We start from the raw sequence: 13,738 nt of genomic DNA, 5'->3' as shown, positions 1-13,738 counted from the left end.
ACCCTGTGGCAGGGGTACTAGGATTATAGGGCCAACAAGCCCCAGCAGCTAGGAGTGTGACTCAAACCTCAAACCTCTTACCGCCCCCAATTCCTTATCTTCACCGAGGGCCGTGACTGGACCCGCCTCATGGGGCCGTTGGCAGATTTCCTGAGGGCCTGGCTTCAGCTCCTCAGTTTTTCAGGGCTGCTGTGCTCAGCCCATTTTGCAGATGGGAAAGGTAAAGCCCAAGGACATTGACCAGGCCTCAGAGTTGGTGAAGAATTACAATGGCAGTGAGCCAGGCCCATCGCCCCTGCTCCCTTTGAGCCAGCCCATTTGCCCCATGGGGCTTTGAAGCCTGTAACTGTTTAACAAGTGGATCTCTGGGGATGGGGTGGGAGTGGAGAGCCCAGATGGGTAGCATTTGCCACATTTCTGTAGTATAAATCTTCCCCGCATGGCTGCTTTCAAACCACCAAGGCAAGGTCACCGAGCAGGGAGTTGGAAAGTCGTGCTCAGTCCCCTATGGGGCTGCCACCGTACAGAGTTTGCGTCGTACAGATCCAGTACACAGAAGTGACCTTGAGACCATGAATGATGGACAAATACAGTAATATAATAAGGAGATGATGACTTTGAAGTATTTATTAACTTCAGGGTTTTTTTTTTAGATTTTATTTATTTTTATTTATTTGACACATTGAGAGAGAGGGAGAGGGAGACCAAAAGCAGGGGGAGCAGCCGGCAGAGGGAGGAGCAGACTCCGCTGAGCAGGGAGCTGGCTGTGGGGCTCGATCCCAGGTTCCTGGGATCATGAGCTGAACTGAAGGCAGATGCTTAACCAACTGAGCCACCCAGGCGGCCCTTAACAAAATCTTTATTTAAAAAGAAAGAAGAAGCAGCAGCCGCAAGGTGACAAGTGAGTGCACACAATCCTGCTCTCCCCGTGTAACGACAGAGGCCAGGAGAGCCCCACCCCGGAAACACAAGAGAGGGTAGGACCTCCATGGGCGGTTGGGACAGAGGGATGGAGTGACCTTCCTCCAAGGATGCAAGAGTTCAGACTCTGAAGCCGGTGGGACAAGCCCCAGCTCTACCACTTACCAAGGAAGACTCGATGCGTGTTACTTGTGCCTCAGTTTCCCTTTCTGGAAAATGGTACCTACCTACGGGGTTGTAAAGCCCTCCAAATACATAAAGCCCTCTAAGTACTCCGTGTCCAGTGTCCAGCAGGTGCTAGGCTTGCACCAGGCGGAGATGAGGGAGGGCTTGCCACCTAGAGGGCCCTGAAAGGGCACAGGTGGGTAGCACTGGCAGGCCAGGAGTGGTGATGGGTCCCAGGTGGCTGGCCAGTGGCTCCCAGTGTGGGGAGGCACTCAGTGGGGAGAGGCTGTGCCAAGTTTTCCTTTTAGCAGCTGGCGGGACAGAGGAGGTGGTGAAAGGTTTGAAATAGTTGGTAACGCTGTGAGGGAAACTCTGGAGCTGCTGGGGACAGCCTGGCCTGAAGCCCACAGAGGATGGGGCGGGGCGGGGCGGGGGGGTGGGGCAGGATGGATTCTGGGAGGTGTCTGCTCTGAGACTGAACTCCCATTAAGTCTGGGCTCTCAGTGGCTTGTCGGTTTGTTTTTGTTTTTGTTTTTTGCTGTGGGGCGACACCCAGCGGCTGTCACTGGAAACTGCAGGAGATGCAGCAGCTGGAGCTCTCATAAGGCTGGGGGGCTCCTGAACAGAACTGAGGAGGGGGAAGAGCCACTATTGCCTCAGCCATGGACCACTCTGCCTCACCTGACCTCCAGAACACAAGGGGCCGACCTGGCAAGGAGTGCTCTGGGAGGGCAAGGGCCAGAGCCTACAAGCAACAGGAGACTAGGGGCTGCTCACCAGGTGGAGGTCTGGGCAGTAGTCAAATTGCTGTGTGACTTTTGGACCTCTTGGATCGAGGCCTGTTTTCCTATCTATAAAATGAAGCAACAGACTAAATGATCCTTCCATATTTTAAGCAGGAAATCCAGGCCCCACCTCAGCCCCTCTTTCCATAACTGTTCCCATTTATTAAGCGTTTTCCATGCAGGTGCCGAGCTGCACTGTCTTTTCACTCTTCAGTCCAGCCCTACGAGCAGGGACTATTGTTACTGCCCCCGCTTTACACACGAGGAAACTGCCTAGGCCTCAGGAGCAGGAAGGGGTAGAGCCAACTTTGACTCCAGAATCCACACCAAACCCTGCTAAAACATGCTGGCAAATTTGGTGTGACGTGCTGGGACTGTAGCAGTAGACTCTCACACCATTTGGTTGAGCTCAGTGATTTTCCAAAGGGACAGACTGCCTTGGCCACATGGGTGACCTCTTTCTCCTTTCTAGACCTGCCCCGTCCTGAGCAGTAAAATTCAGCCCTGTTTTCCTCCTGTGAGAAAGCACAGCTACAGACACCCTGGGGCTGGCCTCAAACACCAGCAGCTGCCTCGTCTCTGAAGCCGAGAAGACTGAGGCTCAGGAACCAGCTAGAGGATTTGGGGGCCCTGGTGCCCAGAACTCCATAGCTGGGACCACTGGGGGAGGGCCCTGACAGCCATCCGGGGCTAGCGTGCCCCATCCTTTGACGAGTCCTGAATGGGGACAGACATCTGCACTCTGGGCTCTGGGCTCTGCGAGCTTTAGGTCCCTAGAGGAATATCAACTCGGGCGAATGAGGCAGCATGCCACTGAGCAGGTGTCATTTGACTTTGATTGATGTGTGTCTTCATGACAGACCTTGGAGGGCAGGGCCAACTTTGTCAGGAAGAGAGGTTCAAGGAGGGAAAAGCTTCCTAACGCACCCAACCTTCTAACGGGGGAACAGGGTGCCCTGGTGGGGAGTGAGCTCTCCATCACAGAATCAAGCAGACGTTTGAATTGGATGACAATAATACCAAACTTTCTTTTGGGCTGTATTTGGTACCCGGCACTGTTCTAAGTGCTTCACATGTATTAACACATTCAAACCTGATCACAGTGAGGTGTGTTTCTCGGGGGGTGGATAGCATCAGCCCCTGCATTTTACAAATGAAGAAACTGAGACACAGAGAGGCTGCTTCACCTGTTCGAGGTCACGCAGCAAATAAGGGAGGGGTCATTATTTGAATCCAGGCAGGCTGGCCCCAAGGGGAAAGCTGTTGGCTGCTTTGATGTTGCCTCGTGGGTTGAACTAGAAGATTCTCCAAGCTATTTTCAAAATCTGAGCTTTGATGGCAGTTTTCTTTTTTGAAACTTGTGCCTCCCTTATCCTCTCCTGCACAGAGCTCCTTGGTCGGTGCTGGGCACCTCACTGTAAAAATCCACAGAAGAAAGGTTTAAAATAATCCGAATTGGCCAAGACAACTAAGAGGCAGGAGGCAGGCCTCTGGGATGCAGCTGAGTGGGAGGCTGGGGTGGCGCCGAGAGGGGACTTGGTTATCTTTTTTCAAAAAATTGTGGTAAAATACACGTAACAGAAAATTTCCCATTTCAACCATTTTAAAGTGTACAGTTCTATGGCATTAAATATGTTCATGATATTGCACGGCTATCACCAGCGTCCATCTCCATAATTCTGCCAACTTCCCAAATTAAAACTGCACCCATGAAACACTCCTCACTCTCTTGTCCCCCACCAGGCCCCGGCAACCACCCTGCTACCTGCTGCCTCTATGAATTGGACGGCTCTCAGACCGCCTGTAAGAGGGATCATACAGTGTGTGTCCTTTTGTGTCCAGTTTAGTTCACCTAGCATCATGTCCTCGAGGTTTATCCCCAAGGTAGCCCATGTCAAAATTTCCTTTAAAAAAAAAAAAAAAAAAGGCTGTATGGTATTCCATTGGGTGGAAATACCACACATTGCTTATCCATTCAGCCATGCATGGACTCTTGGGCTGTTTCCACTTCGGGTTATTGTGAATCGTACTCCTACAGACACGGATGCACTTTGAGTGCCTGCTCGCATCTCTTTGGGGTGTAGACCCCTTGGTGGGAGAGGAAGAGGCAGGAGGGCTCCTGTCTTGAGGGAGACCAGGTCACATCCCTGCTCCTCTCTGACCCTCTTCTAGAACTTGGCTTTGCTGTCCAGCTCTGGCACTGATGGGGCTGTGTGACTTTCCTTAATTAACAACCTCCTCTGGTCCTGCTGCCTGTGAAAAGAGGGGCGGGGCCGGAACAGAAGGTTTGGCTTGTCTGAAGTTTGAGCCCTGTTGTTTGTTTTGGCCTCAGGGCCTTGGAACTCTTTCTTCAAACAGACCTGGAAATGATGGTTGGCTCCAACTTCTGTCATCTGTGCCATAGCCGTAGCGGTACCCCAGCTCATTTTCTCTTGAGGTCCTTCCTCACCGCCAGAAACTGAAATAGCCGGAGTCTGATGGCCTAAGCCCACTCTCTCTCTGTCTCTCTTTTCCTAAAAGGGAACAATTCCCTTGGTGACCTGAGCACTCTCTCTCCACCTCCCGCCATGCCCGCACAACCTCTTCTGGTTCGCTTCCCCCGCAGGTGGACATTTCCTGGAAGAACTCTGGCGTGCCTCTTTGATGGCTGTTCCGTTTCTGTCTGTTCTGCTTCTTTTACTGTTTCCTCTGGGTGAACTGGTTGATCTTGCACAAGGTTTAAAAATTCATGACTCCTGGGGAAGATGAAATGAGACAGAGCAGAAAACAAGAACACAATCCCAGGGCTCCAAGGGGATGAAGATATTCTCGGCAGTGATCGGCAAGGAATTCAGGGCAGGGGTCCAGAGCAGTTCTGGATACACAGATCTGGGTTCAAATCCTCCCGCCCTGTGTTCTCGGATGCCTTTAACTTCTTGACGTCTGTCCCCTTAGCTGTGTGATGAGGTCACGGTGGTGAGGCCTCACAGCAGAACCCACACAGTAGGCTGAGGGATTCAGAAGAGACACATGTACGTGCTTAGCACCCAGGCCAGCACAGAGAAAGCACTCAGTAAGTGTTTGGGATGAGTCTACATTTCCCAGCTTCCCCTGCGGTTAGATAAACACAGTGTGTCCAGTTCTGGGGGGTCGAGAACCACTACTCCCAGCCGGAAGGAGTTAGAAGTGGCTCTGTGTGTGTCGGGGGAGGGGGAGTGGTGAAGACCCCATGTTGGGACAGAAGACTAAAAGATGGGGGCAGCCTGGGTCACCAAGTCACCACACAGAGGCTGACTGCCCGAAGAGCCTTTGTCACCGTGCCATGCAGTGTTCTAGAGGGGGCTGCCGGGCCAGCATGAGGCCGGGCATGAAGACAACACAGACGTCATGCCGAGCTCCCCACGGGCCTGACGTGCACACGCCATAAGCCAGCTGTCGGGGCCATCACCATCAGGGCTGGTTGTTAGCGCAGCACAACTCGCCCGTTTTAACTTGGAAGCATTATAATCTTTAAACACTATTATTTCAGAATTAAGCGCAAAAGGTTGGGCATGACATCGAACACCGGCCATCCTTCCAGGCCTCGTCGCTAACCCTCCCCGTGTGTGTGGTAAACATACACTGAAAAGACAGAGCGTGGATCACTCGGCCACCCCAGGAAGGGGCTGCGCCGTTCTCACTGGACTTGGCCCACGTGAGAAATAAACTTTGCTTTGTTAAGCCACCGAGATCGGGAGGTTTCTTTACGACCATAGTCTAACCAGCTAGGTGCCCTTCTGCTCCAGACCCACCAGGAACCATTTAGAGACGCTCCAAACATGGCCTGCATTCTGTCGGCCCTTTAGCCCTGCGGTTTTCCTCCGCCTGGAGTGCCTTTCCCGGTGCCAGTGGTTTTCCTAAAGCCCGGATCTGCGTAAGTCACTTCTCTGTCAGTATCACTCAGCCCCAGAAGTAGCCTCCAGGAGGTGGGGGGAGGATGCAGGCGGCGGGCACCCAAGGAGCAGTGTAGGGTTCCCAAAGCGGACACACTCCCTGATGTTTTAGGACGGACGGAGACAGACAGGTTTTTAACAATTTATAAACCGAAATCACTGAGTAATGGGAACAGTACATACAGGCAGCGTGCCAAGTTCTTTTCTTACGAGAAGGCAAACGTGCAGAGGACTTAGGAAGACGGGCGGGGAGCCATGCGGCCCGGCTTTACGTGCGACTGTCCCCAGCTCACCAGTGGAGCAAACTTGGGCAGCTGGCGTGGCTTTTGGGCACCTCTGGTTCCCAGGAAGGGCGGGGTGACCAGGGTGCTTCTGCCTTTCTCTAGGAGGCGTAGGGAAACTAAATGAGAGGCGTGCCTCACACGATAAGCACATCTCGCTATTCTTAGTCCCGGGATAAAGCTAAAAGAAGCGTGGTCTTGGCTGTCCTTCTGACACTGACCAGGACACCGACCATGCGACCACGTGGCCCTCCGGCCACACAGTGGACGGGCACTGCAGGTGCTGGGGATCACTGGTGTGGGTTTCCAAGCACTGACTGTATACAGGCATCATCACAACAAACCCTCCTGGATGCTGACGATCATTTTTTTTTTTAAAGACTTTATTTATCTATTTGATAGAGAGAGAGATCACAAGTAGGCAGAGAGGCAGGCAGAGAGAGAGGGGGGAAGCAGGCTCCCTACTGAACAGAGAGCCCGATGCCCATGTAAGGCTCGATCCCAGGACCCTGAGATCATGACCTGAGCTGAAGGCAGAGGCTTAACCCCCTGAGCCACCCAGGAGCCCCCCCGATGATCATTTTTCATGTGCCAAACTGATAAGTAATTGTATCAGAAAGACAGTTAACATCTTTCGCTCTCTCCACCTACATACATATGGGCTGTTGGCATTCTCAAAGCTAGTTAATGTCACGGTTTAAAAAGAGAATGGCTTTTTTGATGGAAAACTTGATTTTCATTTTAAATGTAAATCATACTAGGAAACCAAGAAATCTTTTGTGATAGACCAGTCCTCGCCAGTCCCATTTTTCTCAGTGAGGAACTAATTTTTTTTTTTAGGAACTTATTTTTAAATATGAATTTTTGTAACTCGATTAGACTACTTTTAGCTGCATTTAATTTTCATTTGAACATTTTATTTAAAATTTTTAAAAATTCGGGGCACCTGGGTGTCTCAGTCGGTTAAGCAGCTGCCTTCGGCTCAGGTCATGATCCCAGGGTCCTGGGATCGAGCCCTACATGGGGCTCCCTGCTCAGCGGGGAGCCTGCTTCCTCCTCTCCCCTGCTGCCGCTCTGCCTACTTGTGCGCACTCTCGTGCGCTCTCTCTCTCCCTCTGTCAAATAAATAGATAAAATCTTTAAAAAAATAAAATATTTGAAACTTCAATATGTAGTTTTGTTTGTTTTCACAGTTACAGATGTGATTTTTGACAAAGATGTCATAGGAACCCAATAGGACAGGAAGTCTTTTTAATAAATGATGTCGGAATAACGGGGTATCTCTATGGAAAGAGAAAAGAGCCTCCAACCTTACCTCACACCATATCTAAAAATTCACTGAGGATATAAAGGTACCTTTGTGACTCAGAGAGAAGCAAAGGCTTCTGAAACAGGTCACAGAAAGCAATAACACCATCAAAGGAAAAGCTGATAAACGACTTCATCAAAACTGGAAAGTCTGGCTTTTCCAAGGACCCTGGGAAGAAAAGGAACACACAGCTCCCAGACTAGGTAAAAAAATACCTGCAAACATATATTGGCAAAGTACTGATATACAGGATGTATAAAGAATTCCTACCATTCAATAATAAAATGACAACAACTAAATTTAAAAGTGGGCAAGAGGCTCGAGCTGGCATCCCACAAAAGAAGACATATGGCGGCACCTGGATGGCTCAGTTGGTGAAGCATCTGCCTTCGTCTCAGGTCATAATCCCAGGGTCCTGGGACCGAGCCCCACCTAGGGCTCTCTGCTCAGTGGGGAGCCTGCTTCTCCCTCTCCCTCTGCCTGCTTGTGTTCTGTCTAATAAATAAATAAAATGTTAGGAAGACATTTGGATAGCCAGTAAGCACATGAAAAAGAATTCAACATCATTCGTCATCAGGGAACTGCAAATGAAAACCACAGGGAGGTGCCAGTTTCTACCCACAAAGATGGCTACGTTTTGAAGGACTGACATCAAATGCTGGCAAGCTTGTAGGGCAGCTAGAGCTCTCGTACATTGCCCGTGAGAATGTAAAAGGGTACATCTGCTTTGGACCACGAGCTGGCACTTGCTTTTCAGCTAGACCTACACCTACATATGACCTAGCAATTCTACTTCTAGATATTTACTGAGAAATAAGAACATTCAATCACAAAAAGAATTGTCTGGAACCCAGTACCAGAAGGAGCTCAGATGCCTATCCATGAAATGAATACAAATGGGGTAGAGTCGTTTGACATGATACATTCGACTCAACAATAAACGGGACCAAATACCAATGTGGGCAGTGCCAAAAACGTTATGCTGACTGAAAGCAGACACAACCAGAAGAGTACACCCCACATGATTCCATCTTTATGAAATTCTAGAACAGACAAAGCTAATCTATGGTGAGAGAAAAAGTCAGAGATACGGTTGCCTGGCATGTGAGGAGGGGTATTGTAGGGACTGACCAGGATGGAACAGGAAAGAACTTTCTAGGGTGATGGTAATTCCTGTTTCCTGATAGGAGTCTGGTGTGGGCACCTGTCAGAAGGCAGCACATGTACACTTAAGATTTGGGCATTTCATTGTATGTAAATTTTGGAGCAAAAGAAAACAACTTTAAATATGTACGTCTCATTAATGATATGTGCTCCACAATATTTAGGGGAAGCATTCTGATATCTATCGTTTTCTTTGAAATGAATCAAAAAGTAAATGGATTAATGATTAATGGATTAATTCATTTCCAACCCTCCAGAAAGGGATGGAAAGATGAGCAGATACACAATGAATCAAGCAAGGAAAAAGTTAATGGGAATCTAAGTGACAGGCATACGGTTACTTGATGTGAAAGTCTTTCGAACATTGCTGTATATATGAGATTTTTTCTAATACGTTAGAAAAATTCCACATTTTATGTATTTGAAAAAAAAATTTTTTTGAAGTAGGCTCCCCGCCCAACACGGGGCTTGAAATCATGACCCTGAGAAGAGTCACGTGCTCTACTGACTGAGCCAGTCAGGTGGCCCCAAAGTATTTGTTTTTATAGCTACCTTGTTAGTTTTGGCAAGTGACACCACTGATAACAGTTTTTCCCATTTACAGCTGTGATGTGAAGTTTCTTTTCAAAAATTAATTTGTTTAAATAAAGAAGGAAGTCAACTTAAGGACGACAGTAAGGATATACTAGTATAGATGGGGCACAGATATGGCAAAGCTCAGAAAGGCAAGGAGAGGACAGGGTGTCTGGGGCAGGTGGGGTGTTGGGAAGTACACGGCAAGATCTGGGGAAACCTGGATTTCCCTCCTGTCTCGCTGCTTCCCGGTTGTGTGACCCCCAACCCCTTACGATATTCTTTTTTTTTTTTTAAAGATTTACTTATTTATTTGACAGACAGAGATCACAAGTAGGCAGAGAGGCAGGCAGAGAGAGAGAGAGAGAGAGAGAGAGAGAGGAGGAAGCAGGCTCCCCGCTGAGCAGAGAGCCTGATACGGAGCTCAATCCCAGGACCCAGGGACCATGACCTGAGCCAAAGGCAGAGGCTTTAACCCACTGAGCCACCCAGGTGCCCCTCTTTTCTGTTTTTAAGATTGTATTTGTTTAACAGACATAGTGAGAGAGGGAACACAAGCAGGGGGAGTGGGAGAGGAGAAGCAGACTCCCCGCGGAACAGGGAGCAAGATGTGGGGCTTGACCCCAGGACCCTGGGATGGTGACCTGAGCCGAAGGCAGATGTTTCACCGACTGAGCCCCCCAGGTGCCTCGTCGGAGTGTTTCTAAGGGCCAGGCCTGAAAGTGGCTCTCCTTCTGCCCGCACCCGACCTGCCAGTCCCAACCATGCAGCCCCGGCCTTACGGAAGGCAGGCTGGGGTTATGTCGTCTCCCTGCTTGGTCAGGAAGAGGTGGCAGTGGGGCGGGTAGACCCTGTAGTCTCCGCTGCGACCCCACCTTCTGTGTGCCAAACCAGCCAGTCTTTCTTCTCACGCATGGCACGCTCACATTCTCCCCAAGGGACGCCACCCTAAGTCTGTCGAGTCCCTGCACCTGGCTCAAAGCCTGGGGTCTCCGGTGACACTGGTGCACCAGCCTGTTCCCATCCCATGCAGCTCATCCTGGGCCAGGGACCCACAACTGGAAAGACAGGCACGCGGACGCTGGGGGGCCCATCCGGTGTGGGGCGGGGACGGCACTGCCCCGAGGCTCCTTCGCTCGCTGGTCCTGCTTTGCAGGAGATTGAGCTCACGGTTGGCATTGGCCCAGCTCTTCTATCCGCGGGGCTCCTCCTCCACCATCTCTGAAATGGGCATGGCACGTCCTGTCCCCCCGGGGGCTGCGGACTCCCCCTCCTACTCATGCGTGGTAAGTCCTTTCACAGCTGCAAACTGTGGCACCTGCAGCTCACGGTTCTGTCGGCAACACAACTTGTCACAGACCCCCTTGCTTCTAGTCAGTTCTGTGGCCCCCCAGTCACACTCACCCGAAGTCTTTCCCCAGACAGTTCTAGCACATAACCTGTCTTGCTGGTTCCCTCTGTACCTCTCCTCTCCTCAATGGATGTGTTGAGGGTACTTGGAATGATAAAAAGGAGATATGCCCTAGTCTGGTCCTGTCCTGAGGCACTTTATCCAAGGGAAAAGTTTCACCGGGTTTTTGTGGCCCTCAATTTTTTTTTTTTAATCTCGTCTTTTTTCTACTTAGGGCATAGAAGATTTTTCAACCCTGGAAGGTCCTGGATCTCTGGATTCTATTTCCTTTCATTACTACTTGAACACCACGTAATTCTTTCCTGAGCTCATCTCTTCCTCGTAACTCTCATCCAAATGCAGACAGAAGTAGCCGACAGAAAGGACTAGCTTCTGGCTTTCCAACCTCTTCTCCATGGGTTGGCAGCTTGGAAGGCATGTGGGGTTCCTCTCAAGTCAGAGAACACAATAGGTTTACCAAATTTTGCTGATGTGAAACACCGTGAAGGCCATCACAGTGCATCTTTAAAATTAAAGTCTGGGCATCTTTAACTGCCTTTTCCTACTTAAGTTGGGAGACACGTTATCTAGTGCAATATCTACAAAAATGTCTCATGTCTGTGGGACCCTGATGACAGGGTGGGAGCCAAGAAAAACAGGAGAGTGAGGGTCCCGCTCACAGGGGCCTGGCATCAGAGTCTCTGGCTCGGAGGAGCCAGCACTGGGTCGTCAGCGAAAGCACAGGAGCCAGGGGTGTGCGAGAGGTTGGGCAACTCATCTCTGTACCCTAGAACGGGGTTTGCGTGGCCCTCCCGGCCAGCCACGCCCAGCAAACGGAGCCGGCCTCCAGCTCGGAGGGAAAGGACCGGTGGTGACGGGGAGATCCAGAAAGCTTCAAACCTCATCTCTGCTGCTGGAGGCACGCCCAGATCCCTTGACACAGGGCAGTTTGAGCCCTGCCCTCTGACTGCCTCCCCAAATCCAAAGTGCCTCTCAACTCCAAACCATCATCGGGAGGTGGCACCGGTCCTGCTAGGAGGGCTCCGGGGGTTAAGCCTGGAGCGGCTGAGGCCATGCCGTCATGTCTGCAAGAGTCCCGGCCCCGGGGCCCAGCAGGGAACCAAGGGAGGGTCTCCACCAAGTCCGAACAGCAGTCCTGCACGGACCACAAGGAGATCCAGAAGCCAGTCTCGGGGGAGGGCTGGCGATGGCGTTCCTGTTTGCCCGCGATGTAGCCAACGCCATCCGCCTACATCTGCCCAAGGCCTGCCTTCAAATGCTTCCCCTCTGTGACTCTGAGCAAGTAGCTTTCTATCTCATCAGGCCTCACTTTTCTCACCTGCGGAAGGGGAATGACAACCCCAGTTACCTCCTGTGACCATGGTGCGCCTTCGGCCGGAGTCCTTGTGATGCTCTTAGCAGCGCTGGGCCCGCGTCAGCAAAGAGCACGTTGCTAGGCCGACCTAGCAACAGTGTTGCTAAGGTGCCAGGTCCTGTGCTAGGCACCTTCCGTGTGCGACCTCATTTGGTCCTCATGCCCACACACGCAGGGAAGTTCCTTTTCTTTCCCTTTTACTAAAAAAGACACAGAGCAGTGGAGAGGTTCAGTTGACGCGCGCGCCCGGCTGATGAACGGGCCATTGGGAGTCTTCCTTCGATCTCTCAAGCAGCTGCCCTTAACTGCTCCGCTCTACTTGCCCTCACCACGGGTCCCAGCGCCTCGCGGAAGGTGAACACTTCTCTCGATACTAACTAAATGACCTGAAATCCACTGGCAAACACACTGCTCATCTTAATGTCATCGCTCGCTTTACAACTACGGGCTGTGATGGGTCGTTATGTAAGCTGCGCTCACGGCGCCCTTCTTAAAAAAAAAACAACCTCGTCCTTGGCAGGAGTATCTGGATTCAGGCAAGACCTGGGACCCAGCAAAAGACCGTGACTCTTCTCCCTGCGATTGTGGGTTGCGAGGTGGTAGATTTCTTCTCTGCACGTCTTCCCCTTTCAAGCCTCTTATCTTGGATCGCTTCCACTTCTCCGTAATCCCCCTTAAAACGTCAGACTGGGACAGACCCGTGTTCCTTAAAGCTGCACGAGCAGCCCTTGCCTCAGGCCACCTGTCCCAAGGCCACTTCAGCTGACTGGGGAAGATCTGGCACCTTTCCGCGCTCCCAGAGGGCTCCCTGGGAAACCTGTGTCCCACAGACGGGCCCCGTTGCCTTGACAGCTGCAGGACGGCAGACCCACCCCCTCAGACACGGCCGGCTGGGCTAATGGGGTGCTGTTGGCTCAGAAGTCTCCCAGACCTGCTGGCCCCTTAAGGCTGCCTGACTTCTGCGTCGTGAACCCTTCCTCTTCCTCGAGCCACGGCAGCGTGGCGGATGTACTGACAGATAAACGTGAGACTCTCAACTCTGCCAGCAGAATCTCTTTTCCTGGTGATGTTTATTTTTTTTTATTTTTATTTTTTTAAAGATTTTATTTATTTATTTGACAGAGATCACAAGCAGGCAGAGAGGCAGGCAGAGAGAGAGGAGGAAGCAGGCTCCCTGCTGAGCAGAGAGCTCCTGGTGATGTTTAAAAATATGAACGAGGTTTGTGACTGTGCCCCTCTGGCTGGAGCGACGAGACAGACCAGATAACCTCCAGAAAGCCCAAAGCCAGAACAAGACACCTCCACAATGACCCCAGCAGATCCCCTCCAAGGCATAGAGCTCGGGCAAAGGGGTGTGGCTGGTACACTGGGAAGACTGGGAGTGATTGAGACACGAGACTGGGAAGAGAACAGCCTTTGTGAGCCAGTGGGACAGGTCACGAGGCAGCCTGGGCGGCAGAACTCACTTCGGATGGGGCAGAGCAGGGCCCTGACTCAGAATGAGGTCACCGAGCAGTTTAGTGTCAGACTGAGAGATGGGGCCGGCTCCTGTTCCCCACAGATCCTTGGGGGGCTGCTGGCCCTCGCTATATGTTTATTAATTTTTAAAAAATGCGCTGTGGCCAGCCTAGTTTTAGTCAATGCCCAATAAAGGGAAAAACTGTTTACATAGCATCCCTGGGTCTGATGCTGAGCAGCTGAAGTTAGCAAGATCCCTCACCTTCCGAGGGGACACAAGCCAGCAGCCTGGGTGGAAAACAATTCTTCAGAAGCATGCCAGTCCCAGGGGACAATGGCAACTGTTGAACATTATGTTAAATGAGACAAAATCAGGGTCAGAACACCTCGAACCACCCCCCTGGGG

This window comes from Lutra lutra, chromosome 10 (genome assembly GCF_902655055.1).
Source record: "Lutra lutra chromosome 10, mLutLut1.2, whole genome shotgun sequence".
NCBI lineage: Eukaryota > Metazoa > Chordata > Mammalia > Carnivora > Mustelidae > Lutra > Lutra lutra.
This window is presented reverse-complemented; position numbering follows the sequence as displayed.